Genomic DNA, 18,455 nt, shown 5'->3' on the forward strand with positions numbered 1-18,455 from the left:
AAGAAAAAGAAGAAGAAGAAGAAGAAGAAGAAGAAGAAGAAAAGGTGAGGGAATAGATGGAAGAGAGGAAAGAAGGAAGAACATTCTAAAAATACGCAAAAAAAGGAATGAGATGTCTCAAGAGGTAGTGAGTTCTCTTCACTAGAATGGTGAAAGCAGAAGTGGAAAGCCCCCATGTCAGAAAGTTGTGGGAAAGATCCACATATTGGCTAAAGAGTTGATCTCTAAGATACCTTCTTATCCTGACACTATGAGTCCAACAGGCTGCAAATTTTACAACAGAATGTAAGCTCCTTGAGAACAGGGACTGTTTTTCATTTTCTCTCTGTATCCCCAGCAGTGAGGTACAGTAGAAAGATCTCAGGGCCAGGAAGACCATAGTTCAAGCTCCGCTGTCCATGATACACATGGATGAGTGACTCAACTTCCTCAGTGTTCTAGGCAACTTGTCAAGACTATAAATGAATGCAGTGAAAGTGCATTGGTAGAGGGTGCTTTTTTACCGGGGAGTTCCCCATACCAATGAACTCATAGGTGCAGTCCCTATTCCTAACGGAGGCACTCCAACAATGCTTCCTGAATTGAATTAGGCAATTCTAGGTCGTGTAGACACTATGCAAAACTCATCAACTTTTAAATTCTCTGGTCTTGAACTTCCTGAAAATTGTGTTGCAGTGAGGAATTCTGTCTTTCAACAGCTACCAAAGTGGGAAAATCCTGTTATTCTAGGTCACCAAATTTTACAGAAAAATCATCATGTTGCAAATACTACTAAAAAAGATTTACATATTAAAACAGAAATATGTTCAGTTTTTCTCTCAAGAATGTAGAAAACCCAAAAGGATGACACAGTCAACTTTTGTTAAGGGGGTGTCAATGATGCAGAGAATCAGGGTGGGTTTAGCAAGTTTATTTATAAAAAAAAACAACAGGATTTTTAAATATTTCAACATTCTAAGCAAAAAAAATTATATTTTTTGTAAAGATAGTTTTCATGCAAAATGTCAAATCACAAAGATGTTATCTTTGAGGTAGGGTGGTATAGTAGAACAAGCAATGATGTGGGAATGAAAAAACCTAGGTTCTAGTCCTTGCACTGACGCTACCAACGGCGTGACTTTGGGCCAGTCTTTTAACCACTCTGGGCCTCAGAATTCTCATCTATAAAGATGAAAGAATACAACTAGATGACTTCTACAGTCATTTCCAGCTGGAAATCTATGATCCTATAAGTCACTTCCTCCCTGAACCAGTATCTACATCTGTAAAAAGGGAACCATAACATTGCAATGTCTGTGTCACAAGATTATTGCAAGGATCAGATAAGATAATGTCTATGAAAACACTTTCTAACTATCAAATGCAATACAAATGTGAGCTATTCTTAATCAAGTCTTAGCTCTGACACAGAACTGTGTGACCTTGAACAAATGTCTTCACCTCTCTTACCTTCTTTTTCCTAGCTTATATATTCAAAACTTGGGGATTCTTATGACTTCACTGACGTAGACTCTCTCCCCATAGAAACAGAAGATGACCTCTCAGACTAAGTGAATGTTGTCAGTTTAATTCAACAAACATATATTAAACACTTGCGATATGCAATGTACTAAACTAGGCATTGAGGATACAGAGACTGAAACGACACAGTTGCTACCCTGAATGTACACAAATAAGTACGCACAGAGTAATTGTAGAAAAAAAAAGTATGCTCCGATAATCAAAAAGATCAGAAAAGGAAGACTTCATGGAAGAACAGGGTGCCTGAACTGAGGTTCCAAGAGATAGAGAGGACAATTTATACAATAAAAGAGAACAATTTGTTTTATAAAACATTGTAAGAAAAATAGCTCTGAAAGCCATAAGATCATGCAATAATGAACCTCAATTCCAGAGTACGAGTAATGAAGCATGCTTCCCACCTCCTGAAAGAGAAGTGATGGACTCAGGATGCAGAAACCATACAAGGCCAATGTGCAAATTTGTTTGGCTTGACTACGAATATTTACTATGAAGACTTTTTGAAAATGGAAAAGGAAAGAGAGGGAAGCTAAGCAATGTTTCCCCCCAAGAAGGACAAAAGGGTCATTGAAATATTTTTAATGTACTAAAGACAACAGAAGAAAGTCCAGAAGAAAATGTAGACATGCAAGATAGCTTTAAAAGTTATATGTTGAATTTATTGTATACTTCAAAAGAAAAGTAAGCTTTATTTAAGAGGGATTCATAGTTTTGTGCACAATCCTTCTCTATTTTGTTTTACACATGAAATTTTCATCTTTATTTGGTGTTTGAGAGAAATGATTACTAATAACTAATATATTGGGGAGATTCAGAGCACTCCCCTTCTTCCAGATTCCTGATTTTAAAAAGTTCAGTCTCTTGAAGGACATTACTGATAATGAGGTTGAATTAATTCTCCTGATCTTGGTCAGACCCCACCCAACCATGTAAGGAATTTAATTTAAGGTGGGGAAGTCCATTGTGTTCTGCTCAAGCTTGGGTGGAGACAAATCCTTTTGTCTAGAGAGCCCAAGGCTAGGAGTGGTCTGAGTTTGGAGATATTTTCTACAATGTCTGTCATTCTCAGTCCCTCATTGAACACCTACTAGTACATAAACTGTGAGCCCCACCTCCATGATTGTCTTTGGTCTGAGAGAGAAGGCCAAATGACCATTCTTTTATCAATAACCCTCTGGTCTTTTTAATAATATGATTAAATTACCCAGAAATTATGTCTCTTGAACCTTTTTAATCATCACATGCTCAAACTTAGAATAAAAAATAAATGTAAAAAAGAGGAAGAAAGGAAGGAAGGGAGGGAGGGAGGGAGGGAAGAAAGGGAGGAACATTCAAGCTTAAGAGATAGCTGTGGGAAAAAAACAGGTGGAAAATGGAATTTCAAGTTTGGGAATAGTTAGAAGTTCAGTTGGTTAGAAGTTAGACTATTTATGTTTTCCCATAATTCTTCCATAGCGACTCTACCCAACTCGTGAGAGACTTGCATTCTAAGCATGGAAAAACAGTGTATGCACAAAGACCCAAATACACAAGGCAGATCCATGGGCCAGGTAGCAGCAGATCAGATCAATCTGAATAAACTATAGAATTTGTGTAGGGAAGAAGTGAAAAATGAGCAGAGAAAGATAAGTGTTGTGGCAGTGAAGAGCCCTGGAGTCAAGAAGAGCTGAGGTTGAATCCAACGTCAGATGCTCTACATCTCTATGATGCTGAGCAAGTCACTTTAGCTTCCCAGAGCCTCAGTTTCCTCATCTATATAATGGGAATAATAATAGCACCTAGTTTGCTGTTATTATGACAATCAAGTGACATGAGTTATGTAAATCCTTTTGCAAACCTTAAAGTGCTATGTAAATGAGTTGTTTTTGTTATCATCATCATCATCATCATCATTTTAGGTTGGAGCCAGACTGTGGAGAGCCTTGAACACTAAAGAATTTGGACTTTATCCTCTAAGAAATAGCTTTTAAAGAGCCCTTAGAGGTTTCTGAACAAGGAAATCATATGAAGAGAGCAGTGCTTTTGAAAGATTAATCTGAGGTTAGATTGAATGGGGAAAGGAAAGACATGTAGGAAGGGAAGAAGGATTTATATAGCATCTACTATGTACCAGACACTATGCTAAGTCCTTTACAAATATCTCATTTGATTCTCACAACAGCCTTGGGAGCTAGGGGCTATTAATCCCCATTTTACAGTTAAGGAAACAGGCAAACAAAGGCTAAGTGATTTACTCAGAGTCACACAACTAGTAAATGTCTGAGGCCAGATTTGAACTAAGCTCTTCCTGACTTAGCCGCAGCATTCTATCCGCTGTGCCAACTACCTGCCTCCTTTCTTTAACCTGTTACCAACTTCTTTAAAGTAAATGCTCTTTTGTTATTAGGAAGATGTCAATGGTAGGAGTGGGGAAGAAGGGTGCTCAGTTACTATCAAGAAATGAGTGTGATGTAAAAACACACACATTCTCCTCTTTTCTGATACCCGTAGTCTGAATCTCCAAGCTTTACTCTGGGCTGGCAGGTTTTTTTTCCAGATCCGATTTTTTAAATCATCAGTGACTTCTGTTCACAGGGAAATCAAGGACAACCTACATTTTATTCTCTCCACTGGGAAAAGTAGTTCCCCAGGTTCACGTGAACCAAAGCGAGGCAATTTGATACACATTGGTGTATTACAGCATTTTTCTTTCCTTTTATGAAGCGTTTAGAATGATCCAATTATGATTTATTTCTCAGAGCAGAACCAGGAAAGTGTTGTAAGGCCTATTGCATTAGAAAAAAACAAAAAACAAAACAAAGCCCAGACATACACTTGTCCCTCCCCACCCCCATTGGTTAGTGCTTTCTCACTCTTGATTACTTTTGAATTATTTTTGTGTACATTTCAGGTCTACATTATAATGTGTAAACTTTGTGTCTCTATCATATCTCCAGAATAAATCAATCATAAAGTATGTGTTAAGTGCCTACTATGTGTTGGGCACTATGTCAAACAGTAAGAAATACATATACAAAGAATGAAATAATCCCTTCTCACAAGAAGCTAACAGTCTCATGGGGAAACAAATAAATGCATAAATACAGTATAAATATAAAGTGAATAAATACATATGTGGTTGTTCAGTCATGTCCAACCTTTTGTGACCCCATTTGGGGTTTTCTTGGCAAAGATACTGGAGAGGTCTGCCGTTTCTTTTTCCAGCCCATTTTGCAGATGAGGAAACTGAGGCAAACAAGGGTAAGTGTCTTGCCCAGGGTCACACAGCTAGGAAATGTCTGAGGTCAGATTGGAACTCAGGGAAGATGAGTCTTCCTGTTCTGGCACTCTCTCCACTATGCCATTATATACAAAGTACTTGAACACAAGGTTGTTTGAGAGGGAAAGCAACATGAAAAGGGATTTGTTTCCATTTTCCCTCTGGATAGCCAGCCCCTAGGCCAATGCCTTGTATAGAATATGCACCTAATAAATGTTGAATTAAATTGAATTGAGCAAAGAACTATCTTGGATATTCAAAATATTAATGGGCCTGAGATGACCTATGATTCCGTACAATTCTAACCAGAACAATAAATGTATTTTCCTTGGAACGGCAGTTGTGGATAGAGCAATGGGCCTGGAGTTCAAATCCTGCCACACGAGTTGTGTGACCTTGGACAAGTTACTTAACCTGTTTCTCTTAGTTTCTTCAACTGTAAAATGGGAACCTACCTCCGAGTATTATTGTGAAGGTCAAATCAGATAATATTTGTAAAGCAGTACAGTGCCTGGGACATAGTAGGTGCCATATAATACTTATTCCCTTTTCCCTTTTCCCTTTCCCCTCCACCATTTTCTGGAAGGCTGCTTGCTCATGTGGAAAGAGCCTTAAAACAAGTCTGGCTGTTTAGTTGTTAAAATCTGCTCGCCAGCCTTTCAGGTGCTAGTCTGAAGGAGACAGTCATGTCCCAGTTTGCCGTGCATGGTTTTAGAACGTCATCCAAATGAGCCTAAGGAAAATAAGAAGAGAGAAGGCAGGGGAGGAGAACATTCTTCTACTTAACATTTGCCAAAATAACAACCTTCAGCAAATATCACATAACTCATTAAAAAATTCCTCATTTGCTGCAGCTCAAATGGAAGCAAAGAAAAGCAGAGCTAGTCAGCCCTGTGCATATGCTTGGACTTCTCAAGTGCTCACTCCCCTACCCACCACTAAATAAAGGCCTTTCTCCCCACTACCACCTCACCCCTTGGAAACTTGATTTATAAAGTGTTTCAGAGCACATACAATTCAGGAAAGAATGGTTACATGGCCCATGAAAATAATTAGAATAGCATGGCGTAAAGAAAGACACCCCTGGACCCAAAGTACTTGAATTCCAACTCTGTCACTTAATATATGACCTTGGGCAAGATTCTTCACGTCTCCTGGCCTCAGTTTCCTCATCTATAAAATGCAGACAATATCCTCACCCCCTCCAACAGCATTGTTTTTAAGTGCTTTTTTTTTTTTAGTGCTTTGTAAACTTTAGAACACTCTAGAAATGTGAGCTTCTATTTTTATTATATGGGCTGTTCTCTCTACTTGTGTCTTCTGATGGCTCATGGTGATGTGGAAATGACCCTGTGTCTCAAAGTCTATGCCAGTCAAGTGCAGGTTCTGGCAGGTCCTATCAATATGGAAGGGCTTCTAATATAGGCCAAGTGGTAAGCAGGATGTCTAGGCTAGGATCGGGACTATCTAGCTTAGCAAGACTAGAGGAGACTCACAGTGACCTTGTCTCAGGTCTTGATGGACCTGAGAGGTCATCTAGTCATTCTATCATAGGTCTAAAGCTGGAAGGGATCTTTTCATTTACAAGAGGGGAAACTGAGGCCAGAAAGTGAAGTGACTTGCCCAAGGACAGAGGTAGTGAGTAAAGGAGCTAGGATTCCAACCCAAGTGCTCTGGCTCCAAATCCAGTGTTCTTTCCCCTGTACAATGCTGTCTTTCATCACCAGGCTGACCACAAGGTGATGAATTTTCAACCACAGAAACTTTTGAATACTTTCTCCTATGTCACAGGGGAGAAGGGCTCTGCATTAGTGGCCCATAGCAGTGAAATTCCAGTTTGTTGATGTATTTATCAGTTCGAAGGCCTTACATTCAAAAAAGGCAGCTTGGCACTGCCGATAGGGAGCTGGCCTCGGAGTAGGAAGACCTGTACCTAAGGGTCTCACCTCTGACACATACTGGCTCTGTAACCCCAGGCAAGTCAGCAGGTAACCTCTCGATACTCTATGCAACTCTCCAGCTGCCAATCTGTACTGGTAGGGAGTTTCTTCATCAAGAATTCAACAATAATACCATAGGTCCACCACTCCCCCTAAAAAAAAAATCACTGTCATTAGGTTGTGTTATTGTTTTGTATTCTGTCCCAGGCTGGTATTGTAGTGGCCTTTCACAGTGTCACTGCTAATAATTTCCAACCTGAGCCAATTTGTCTCTTCTTAGGCTACCCAGATCTCCTCTCCCTCTCCCAGGGATTTGACAAACTGGTGCCAGACATAGTATGGACACCAGCGCTGATCAGCTTTATCTGCAATTCACTCAGAACTCCTAAACTCAAGCAATCCCCAGCCTCAACCTCTCCAGTAGCAGGGACCACCGACATCGCCACCAAGCTGGGCCCACACAATCATATGACTGTGTGAGAGAAAGGAAAAACACCACCCAGTGTCCATCATTTTAATTCTCCATTCTTTAGCTTCTGAGCCAGTCTTTATTTGCACAACTGGGAGCTTCTGGAAGCCAGAAAACCTCAGTGGCAGATTTAAGAAGACCTAGCAATCTCAGCATGGGATCAGCAGCTCTGATCTCTCCTGTATCATTTCACTCGGCATAAATTATTAATAGATTACAGAGTGTTCCAAGGGCACAGAGGTATAATTCAACAGGACAAATGAAGATATCAGCTATTAGAAAACCAGAAGGAAGATATAGGCTCATACATTAAGGGTTTCCACGACTCCAGATGCTTACTGCTTTCAAATAATAAATAACTTTGATTTTTAGTCCTTATTGAATCACTTTGGGCAGCCCAAGCAACTCAAACCCAAAAAACAACAGGGGAAAATGAGTGCATATGGCCAATCTGCTCGTCTCTGCTAGAAGGAAGTCAGTATTGTCTTGTGAAGAAAGGAAGATTCAGGTTAGAGATTGCTACAGCTTAAACAATGCTTACCCATCAGTCATGTTAAAATTCCCAAGTGTCTGCTGCCCATTTCTCACATGATTGCTTCAAAGATTCTTTTTTAACCAGTTTAAAGGAGAGAAACAATTTGGTTTCTGGGGCTATAAATCAAATTATTTGCACATAAGCATACAAAAGGTAAATGTCTCCCCAAGACAAATGCTCCTAAATTCAATTTATTGCGGCAAATGTGTGTTGAGTATCATTCATGTGTGTGTGTGTGCATGCGCGCGTGTGTGTGTGCATGTGCACGTGTGTGCGCACACACACACACATACACACACACATACACACATATATGTAAGTCATTGTGTTAACTAAGTGATCTGGAAGTTAAACAGTCCCTGACCTCAAGGAGCTTATACTCTAGTAGAGGGATGAGAAAAGTCCATTAATTAAGGCAGAATGCTAAATTAGATAGAGTGCTGAACTTGTAGTCAGGAAGGCCTGGATTTCAATCCTGCCTCAGATATATGCTAGGTGAGTGACCCTGACCCTGATCTTTGACCTCCATAAGCCTCAGTTTTGTCTTCTATAAAATATTACTAACAATAATAATAATAATAACAATTACTTCACAGGGTTAATGTAAAGATCAAAAAGGTGGTGCAGAAGTTAGAGTGCTTGACTTGGAGACAGGAAGATCTGACTTCGAACCCCTCCTCAGACACTCTCTAGCTGTGTGACCCTGGGCAAATCCTTTGACCTCTCTCTCTCTCTCTCTCTCTCTCTCTCAGCCTCAGTCTCCTCATCTGTAAAATGAGGGGGTTAGACTCAATGACTTCCAATGCCCTTTCTAGATCTAAATGTATAATTCTATGAAAAGCACTTTGCAAACCTTAAAAGCCATAGAAAGTTAATAATGGGAGAGGGGCACCAGGTTGCCTAAGTAGAGACAGACAGACCCAAGCCGGAAGTGCAACAGTCCAAAACTTCCGTAATGATCAGCTTCGGGGCTGTGGATGGCTACTGCAATCCCAGCCTAGGCAAGAACACAAAACAACAATAACAATAACAAAATAAAACAGAACCTAAGTTCCATAAGAAAGTGGTATGGGAGAGGAAGGGAAGGCAAGGGTTCAAATCAGGGAGAAATCACATCCATTAGAGCAGAAGTATTAAATTCACAGCTTGCAAAACTCCCACATGGGCTGAACCCAATTAAAATGTAATTGGGAAATGTTTAACAAAATAGATAAAAATACAATATAATATAGATAATGTTAATTTTTCATTTTCTAAGTGAATATGCAGCCCACAAGGATCCATTTCTATTTGAGTCTGACACTGTTGTATTAGAGGAATCACAGAAACTGTGAAAGAGGTGCTGTTTGAGCTTGGCTATAAAGGATAGGTAGGATTCTGATGTTTGGAAATGCAAGGGAAGACCCTCTAAGTGAAAAAAAAAATAGAACAAGCAAAGACAAAGAGGAAAGAAAGAGCGGGAAGTCCAAAGCGTGTAAGGGAAGAGTGAGTCACCAAGCTTATGTGGGCCTGGAGCTGTGTGTGTAGGGAATAAATGAAAACATAAGATTGGAGTGCTTTTGTGGAGGGCCTTGGAAGCCAGGCTGAGGAATTCAGACCTGATTTTGTGGGCATTGGGGAGCCACTGAAGATAGATACACAGGGAATGAAAGGATCAGAGCCGTGCTTTAGGAAAATTATTCTGGCATGAGTATAAAAGAGTGACTGGAGAGGGCAGAAACTGGAAGCAGGGAGACTGATTAGGACTTCATGGTAAGAATTGAGGTGAGAGATTATGAAGGCCTAAAAGTGTCTGATGGCAGTGGGGGTGAGGAGGTATGCAAGGACATTGGAAGACTAGAAGCAGAAGGACTTAGTGACTGAAAAGGGGTGAGGGGGGGAGGAATGAAGGTAAATGAAGAAATGGCAATGCCCCTTCTTTGACAGAATTAAATGACAGAAATAGAGAAGACTAGAGGAAAGGAAAACTGGTTTGAGAACAAGTATTGAAGCAGCATTGAACATAGTGACTTTAGTTGCCAGTGGATACTGTCATTGCAGTTCATGTGAAAATGGCCAACAGGTTGTTGAAAACATCAGACTAGAGCCTAGGGAGAGAAGATGGGTCTAGAAATATAGATTTGAGGGTCATCTAAGGTAGGTGGAGCAGTGGATAGAATGCTGGGCCTGGAGTTCAAATCTGGCCTCAGACACTTACTAGGTATGTCACCCTGTTTGCCTCAGTTTCCTCATCTGTAAAATGAACTGGAAAAAGAAATGACAAACCACTCCAGTATCTTTGCTGCCCCCCCAAAAAAATTAAATAAAGAAGTCATAAAGAGGTAGATGCAACTGAAAAAATACCAAATACACACCCAATCAGATCCAACAAGTATGCCTACAGTTCCTGGAACATAATAGGGACTTAATAAATGTTTGTTGAGCAATTAATTGATTTATTTATTAAGTCCTTACTATAAGCCAGGCTCTCTGCTAGGTGCTACAAAGACAAATGGTAAGCAATTACTGCCTTCAATGCACTTGTAGAGGTGGAACCTGAAACAAAAATGGATGAGAGCCCCTATGGATCATGTCTAGAGCACCAGTTCTTGACCTGTTTTGTGTCATGGACCCCTTTGGCAGTCTGGTGAAACCCACGAACCCTTCTCAGAATCACTTTAAAATTCATAAAAAAAAAAAATACATAGGATTATGAGAGAATCATATTGAAATCCAGTTACTGAATTTTTTGTTTTAATAGTTCATGGAATTCAGCTTAAGAACTCCTGGAGAAGGAAAAAAGAAGAGGGCCCAGGATAAAACTTTGAGAAAAGCCTTCGTTAAAGAGGCAGGAAGAAAAAGGGGAATGAACAAAAGAAATAAAGATTCAGACAAGTAGGAGGAGAACTAGGAGGGACCAGTGTTCTAGAAGCTAAAGAGAAGAGATATTTGAGGACTAGAGGATGGTGAATGGTATCAAATGCTCTGGAAAAGATGGGGGGAGATAAGGCATTGAATTAATAAGCTAAATTTATCTCTGGGGGAAAATGTCTCTAAATTCTTAATTTTTATACTGCAAAGTCAGTAAATGCCAATGTTCTGCCTAGACTTTGACATGTTTTATCCTGTTAACTATAGGATATCCAAATGCTCTGATGAAATGTGGGAATATTCTCCCATGAACATCAAAAAATACTGTGCCTGCCATTTTCCTCATTCAAACAAGTATTTAATAAGCACCTAGCATGTGCTAGACATTGCTCTAGGCGCTGGGGTACAAGTACAAATTTTTTTAAATGAAGCAATCTATTTATGAGAAGCTTACATTCTAATGGAGGCATGGGGGAACAACAAGTCCATGTGTAAATAAATACAACAAAAACATAAAGTAAATAAACATATTGTTACATATACATATAAAACTACAGTATGTTTAAGTATGCATACACATACACATACGTACACTGAAGTTATATACAAGGTACTTTGGAAAAGAAGCCACTACTAATATGGAAATATGTTTTGTATGACTTCACATGTATAATCAATATCATGTTGCTTGCCTTCTCAAAGGGGGGGATTAGTGGGTGGAAGGGACAGAATTTGGAACTCAATTTTTTTTAATGAATGTTAAAAAAAAGTTTTACATGTAATTGGGAAATATTTAATGAAATAAAAATTCATAAGGAAAAGAAAATAAAAGAATGGAAGCCACTAGCCGTGGTTGTTACTGCTTGATCATTTTTCAGTCATGTCTGACTCTTTGTGACCCCATTTGGGGTTTTCTTAGCAAAGATACTGGAGTGGTTTGCCATTTCCTTCTCCAACTCATTCTACAGATGAGGAAACTAAGGCAAACAGGTTTAAGTGACTTCCCCAAGGTCACACAGCTAGTAAACGTCTGACGCCAAATTTGAATTTAGGTCTTCCTGACTCCAGGTCCAGTGCTCTATCCACTGTGCCACCTACCAGTGGAAGGGATTGGCAAAACTTGCAGGAAAAAGATGGTACCTGATCTTGATCTTAAAGGAAGAGATAAACTCTATGAGGCAGAGGTAATGAGGGAAAACATTCCAGGCCTGGAGGACAACCAGCACAAAAGCATTGAGGTGAGAGATGGAGAGCCATGTGTTAGGAATAGAAAGAAGACCAATTTGGCTAGATTGGAGAGTGCAGAATGAGGAGTAATGTACTTGATAGAAAGACTGGAGTCAAGTTGTGTAGAGCTTTAAAAATTAAACATAGGAGTTTGTGTTATTTTCTATGTGTTTGTTTTTTCCTAGACACAAAAGGAAGACTCTGGAAAGGTCGAATAGTAAGTTACATGGCCCTCTCAGATAACTGATGCGGGAAAAACAAAATAACCTGATTATCATGATCATACCTAGTTTTTAAGAAGAAAATTCAACAATCTGAGAACCTTCTCCAGGATAACACTACCCAGCCAAGGTGGGAGAATCTGATGCAGCTCATACATTACAGGGCAAGGTGTTAGGAGGGTTAGCAACCTTGAGGGAATATGGCATGGAGAGCAGTACTGTGAATCAGGTGCTGAAATCACCAAGGAGCTGGTAGGTGACCGGGAAAAGGATGGTAAGAAGGTGGCATAATCTGAAAATATAACTTAAAGCAAGTTTGGTGAATTACCTTGGCAGAACAATGGTCTAGAAGTGGGGATTCGGGAGCATACCAAGCAGAGCTGGAAATAGACATGAGACAGTAGGCCTAGGCTGCATTACACAGAAGTTGGGATAGAAAAAGAGGATTAGCATAGAAGCAACACTGGAATGTTGCTTTTCCTACATAAGTGGAGATATTTTTAATGTCAAAACATTCTGCTCTCCATGGGGCATAAGTATTTATTCTGAAATCCAGTTAGAATCTAAATGTCTAGCCTTAACCTGCATTTTTAAGAGCTCGTTAGACATGGTGGAACTGAAGTCTTTCTCCTCCTTCCATGATCAGCTCAGGTATTCTGTCCTCCATGACACTGTTGAGCTGAAAAGCAAAAGGAGGGGGGAAAACAGAATGGTGAAGGGCCTCTGGTTAATGACACACAAGGATAAGTTAAAAGAATTGGGGATATTTAACCTAGAGAATTGGGGAGATATGATGACTGACTTCAAGTACTTGAAGGGCTATTGTGGGAAAGAGATTGGATTTGTTCTAATTGGCATCGGATGGGAATTCCAAAGAAGAAAACTTAGGTGCGCTCTCAGGAAAAACTTCCTAATAAAGTAGAGCTGTCCAAAACTAACATGGTCTGCTCTGGACTTTAAGGAGCTAAGGCTGAATAGCCACTTGTCAGTTATGATCATTTCAAGTATGTGTAGAAGTAGATGGCCCTTTCCAACTCAGAAAGTCTATGATTCTATAAAATCTTCCCTAATTCCCACACCGAGGTCCTTGACCCTGGGATCTATCAGCTCACTCTGTCTAACCTTGCCTATGCATTTAATCAGATTTCAACCTTTCCTTTCCCTTACTAGATTATAAGCTCTTTGAGGACAGGGGCTATATCCTTTTTATATTTGCATGCCTAGCATCTAGCACAGTACCTTCTACAGATAGGGATAGAGACAAGGATTGGACTTATGATTTAATTGGTACAGGGATCTCCGGGAAAATCTCTCCACCAATGCAAATCATCACCTTCTCTGTAACTTACAGCCTTAGAGAGTTGTCTAGAACACAGAGGTTAAGTTACTTGCCAAGGATCATACAGACAGTACATGTCAGAGTTGGTACTTGAACTCAGGGCTTCTTGGCTCTCAGGCCAGCTCTTTATCTACTAGCCCACGTTGCCTCGCCTTACACAGAAAACTAAACTTATTCTCACAAATTGCATTTAATTGAGTAGAATGTAGAATGCTGGTGAGATGAAAAATTGGTTTAGGGATATATGTCCCCTTTCCAAGTATTCTCAGGGATATGGAAAGGGAATGGGCAGCTCAAAGCTTCCTTTGACAGAAGGTGGAGGTAGGGAAAGTGGGAGGAAAGGAGAACCGAAAGAATCCACCCTCATTAACCTAGATGATCCACCAGACTAAAACAAACTCTCTGCAAGACTTGTTGTTCAATCAAAGAGGGTTGGGCTGGATGGACGTCAAGAGACCTGAGTTTTACTCCCAGCTCTACTACAAGCTAGCAATCATTTGTCTGATCCTCAGTATCCAACTATAGAATGAGGGAGTTAGATTAGGTCATTACAGCACCATAGAATCTAAGAGTTAGAAGGGACTTCAGAAGGGACCCAGTCAATTAAACAACAGACTCTCTCTCTCTCTCTCTCTCTCTCTCTCTCTCTTTCTCTCTCTCTCCATATGGGGGGAGGGGACAGGGGATCCTGGAAGGCTTCATAAAAGAAATGGCATTTGAACTGAGATTAAAGGAATATAAAAATTTCATTAGAGACCAAAGTAAGGAGGGAATGTAACTTTCTAAGACTTTTAATAGTTAAATAATTTTTTCTTTTAAATGAACCACCCAAGGAATGGCCCATTCACTCTATTAAGCATAAAATAAAATGGGTCCTAACCTGAAATCAAAATCTATCAAGTTGAATTGCCTTTAATGCCTTGCATCAATTTCTCACCTGACCATTCTGGTCTTATGTTAGCTCCACACTTAATCCAGATCTCCTCCAGTGCCATGTTTTTCAATGGAAGCTGCTGGAGGGTCTCATTTAGCTTCAAGATATCTTCAGCATAGGTTTTAGAGCCAGGTTCAAGTTCTATTTTTGACACTGATGCAATGACCCTTGGCAAGTTACTTAATTTCTCTGAGCCTCGTTTTCCTCATCCATGGTGTTTTTTGTTGTTGTTTTGGTCTGGACCTATGATTTCATCTGTATATGGAATTCACTATGTGGAAATTCCCTCCACTGATACCAGTCAACCATTTATGCCTATAACTGTGGTCTTAGAGAGTTAGCTGCCTTGGGCACAGAAAGGTTAAGTGACTTGACCACAGTCCCACAGTCCATAGTTAATGTGTATGTGAGAGGCACACTTGAACCTAGGTCTTCCAGACCCCAAGTCTGACCCTCTAGCCACTGTACAGCTCTACAATTTCTTTCTCATCCAAAAAATGGGCATCAAATGGGAACAACAATAATTATCATACACATCTCATAGAATTGGAAAGATAAAATGGGATAATGTGTATAAACTTTAAAAGGACATAAATGTCCAGTCTTTGTTTGAATGGCTGTATAGGGTAATAGAGTCAGGAACTTCTGGGTTCAAAGTTTGCCCAAAACACTTACTAAATATTTTCCCATGGGCAAATCACTGACCCTCTGTCTCAGTCTCAGTTTCCGTTATCTCTAAAATGGTGGGGGAAAAAACACCTCCAGTACCTACCTCATAGTGTTGTTGTGAGGCTCAAATGAAATGTCTGTAAAGTGTTTTGCAAACTTTATTATTATGAGACAAAATGACATATCTGGAGACCTCAAATTATTTCCCAAACAAAATTTTATGCTTTTATCCAAGTCCAGTCCCACTTTTTTTTATCATCTAAACTAATTGAGAAACCTAAAACTGCCCAGTCATGCTCATCTATAATCATCTCAGCACGTCCATCAACTGTGGGATTTGTCAGAAGGGAGAACTTTTTTTTTGTTTTTTTTTTATTAATTTATTTTGAATTATCAACAATCACTTCCATGGACTTTTGAGTTTTAAATTTTTCTCCCCTTCCCTTCCCACCTCCCTCCCCAAGATGGTGTGCAATCTGATATAGGCTATACATATACATTCCTATTAAACATATTTTCACATTAGTGATGGTGTAAGGAAGAATTAGAACCAATAGGAGGAACCATCAGAAAGAGGAAACAAAACACAACAGAAGAAAAAAAAAACAGCAAATAGTATACTTCGATCTGCATTCAAACTCCATAGTTCTTCCTTCATATTTGGATAGCATTTTCCATTATGACACCTTTGGAGATGTCTTAGATCCTTGTATTTCTGAGAAGGGTTAAGTCTATCAATATTAGTCATCGCACAATGTGGCTGCTGCTGTGTACAATGTTCTCCTGGTTCTGTTCACTTCACTCAGCATCAGACCATACAAGTCTTTCCAGATTTTTCTAAAGTCAGCCTGTTCATCATTTCTTATAGCACAATAGTATTTCATTACATTCATTTACCCTAACTTGCTCAACCATTCCCCAATTGATGAGCTTCCTCTCAATTTCCAATTCTTTGTCACCACAAAAAGAGCTGCTATAAATATTTTTGTACATGTGGGTCCTTTTCCCATTTGTATGATCTCTCTGGGATATAGCCCTGGAAGTGGTATTGCTGGGTCAAATGGTATGCACATTTTTATAGCCCTTTGGGCATAGTTCCAAATTGCTCTCCAAAATGGTTAGATCAATTCACAACCCCACCAACAATGCATTAGTGTTGCAATTTTCCCACATCTTCTCCAACATTTATCTTTTTCCTGTTTTGTCGTGTTGGCCAATCTGATAGGTGTGATCTGTTACCTCAGAGTTGTTTTGATTTGCATTTCTCTAATAAGTAGTCATTTAGAGCATTTTTTCATATATATATATATATGTAAGATGGCTTTAATTTCTTCATCTGAGAACTGCCTGTTCATATCCTTTGACAATGTATCAATTGGGGAATGACTTGTATTTGCATAAATTTGACTTAATTCTCTATATATTTTAGAAATGAGGCCCTTATCAGACAGAATAGTTGTAAAAATTCTTTCCCAATTTTCTACTTTCCTTCTAAATCTTGGTTATATTGGCTTTGTTTGTGAAAAAACTTTTCAATTTAATGTAATCAAAGTTTTCCATTTTGCTTTTCATAATGTTCCCTATCTCCTGTTTGGTCATGAATTCTTCTGTTCTCCATAAATCTGATAAGTAAACTATTCCTTGCTCTCCCAGTTTGCTTACAGTATCAGCCTTTATGTCTAAATCATGAACCCATTTTGACTTTATTTTTGGTATATGGTGTGAGATTTTGATCTATGCCTAGTTTCTGCCATACTCTTTTCTAGTTTTCCTGCAGTTTTTGTCAATGAGTGAGTTTTTATCCCAGAAACTGGGGTCTTTGAGTTTATCAAATAATAGATTACTATAGTCATTGACTACTGTGTCTTATATACTTAGCCTATTCCACTGATCCATCACTTTATATCTTAGCCAGTACCAAGAAGGTTTGATGATAGCTGCTTTATAATACAATTTAAGATCTGGAATGGGCTAGGCCACCTTCCCCTGCATTTCTTTTCATTAGTTCCCTTGATATTTCTGGACCTTTTGTTCTTCCAAATGAATCTTTTATTATTTTTTCTAACTCTATAAAATAATTTTTTGGTAGTTTGATTGGTATGGCACTGAATAAGTAAATTAGCTTAGGTAGAATTGTCGTTTTTATTACATTAGCTTGGCCTACCCATGAGCAACTGATGTTTTTCCAATTATTTAGATCTGACTTTATTTGTGTGAAAAGTGTTTTGTAATTGTGTTCATATAGTTCTTATGTTTGTTTCAGTAAGTAGACTCCTAAACATTTTATAATGTCTACAGTAACTTTAAATGGAATTTCTCCTTCTATTTCTTGCTGTTGAGCTTTGTTGGTAATATATAGAAATGCTGATGATTTATGTGGGTTTATTTTGTAGCCTGAAACTTTGCTAAAGTATTATTTCAAGTAGTTTTTTACTTGATTCTCTAGGATTCTCTAAGTATTTCATCATATCATCTGCAAAGAGTGATAGCTTTGTTTCTTCTTTGCCTTTTCTAATACCTTCAATTTCTTTTTCTTCTCTTATTGCTAAAGCTAATGTTTCCAGTATGATGTTGAACAACAGTGGTGATAATGGACATCCTTGTTTCACCCCCCATCTTATTGGAAATGCTTCTAGCTTGTCCCCATTACATATGATGCTTGCTGAAGGTTTTAGGTAGATGCTATTTATTATTTTAAGGAAGACTCCATTTATTCCTATGCTCTCTAGTGTTTTTAATAGGAATGGGTGTTGTATTTTGTCAAAAACTTTTTCTGCATCTATTGAGATGATCATGTGGTTTCTGTTAGTTTTGTTGTTGATATGATCAATCATGCTGATAGTTTTCCTAATATTGAACCAGCCCTGCATTCCTGGTATAAATCCTATCTAGTCATAGTGTATCATTCTTGTGATAAGTTGCTGTAATCTATTTGCTAATATTTTATTTTAAATTTTTGCTTCTATATTCATTAGGGAAATTGGTCTATAATTTTCTTTCTCTGTTTTGGCTCTTCCCAGTTTAGGTATCAACATCATATTTGTATCAGATAAAGAGTTTGATAAGACTCCTTCTTCATCTATATTCCCAAATAGTCTATATGGTATTGGAATTAATTGTTCTTTAAATGTTGGATAAAATTCACTTGTAAATCCATCTGGTCCTGGAGGTTTTTTCCCTAGGGAGTTCATCAATAGTTCAATTTCTCTTTTCTGAGATGGGGTTATTTAAGTATTTTACTTTCTCTTCTGTTAATCTGGGCAATTTATATTTTTGTAAATATTTATCCATTTCACTAAGATTGTCAAATTTATTGGCATACAGTTGGGCAAAATAGTTCCTAATTATTGTTTTAATTTCCTCTTCCTTGGTGGTGACTTCACCAGAAGGGAGAACTTTTAACAGAGAGAAGCTAAGACAACGAAAAGTTTGGAACCAAACCTTTACATTAAATCATTTGAAATAGAAAGGCCCAGATAAATCAGTTACAG

The 18,455-nt window shown here is 38.7% G+C and overlaps 1 pseudogene; it reads left to right on the forward strand.

The window, feature by feature from the left end:
* LOC114025880 overlaps positions 1-7,200 on the forward strand; it is a 79,108-nt pseudogene extending 71,908 nt beyond the window's left edge.
* The last annotated feature ends 11,255 nt before the right edge of the window (positions 7,201-18,455 follow it).

This window comes from Vombatus ursinus, unplaced genomic scaffold (assembly GCF_900497805.2).
Source record: "Vombatus ursinus unplaced genomic scaffold, bare-nosed wombat genome assembly UNPS02014832.1, whole genome shotgun sequence".
Taxonomy (NCBI): domain Eukaryota; kingdom Metazoa; phylum Chordata; class Mammalia; order Diprotodontia; family Vombatidae; genus Vombatus; species Vombatus ursinus.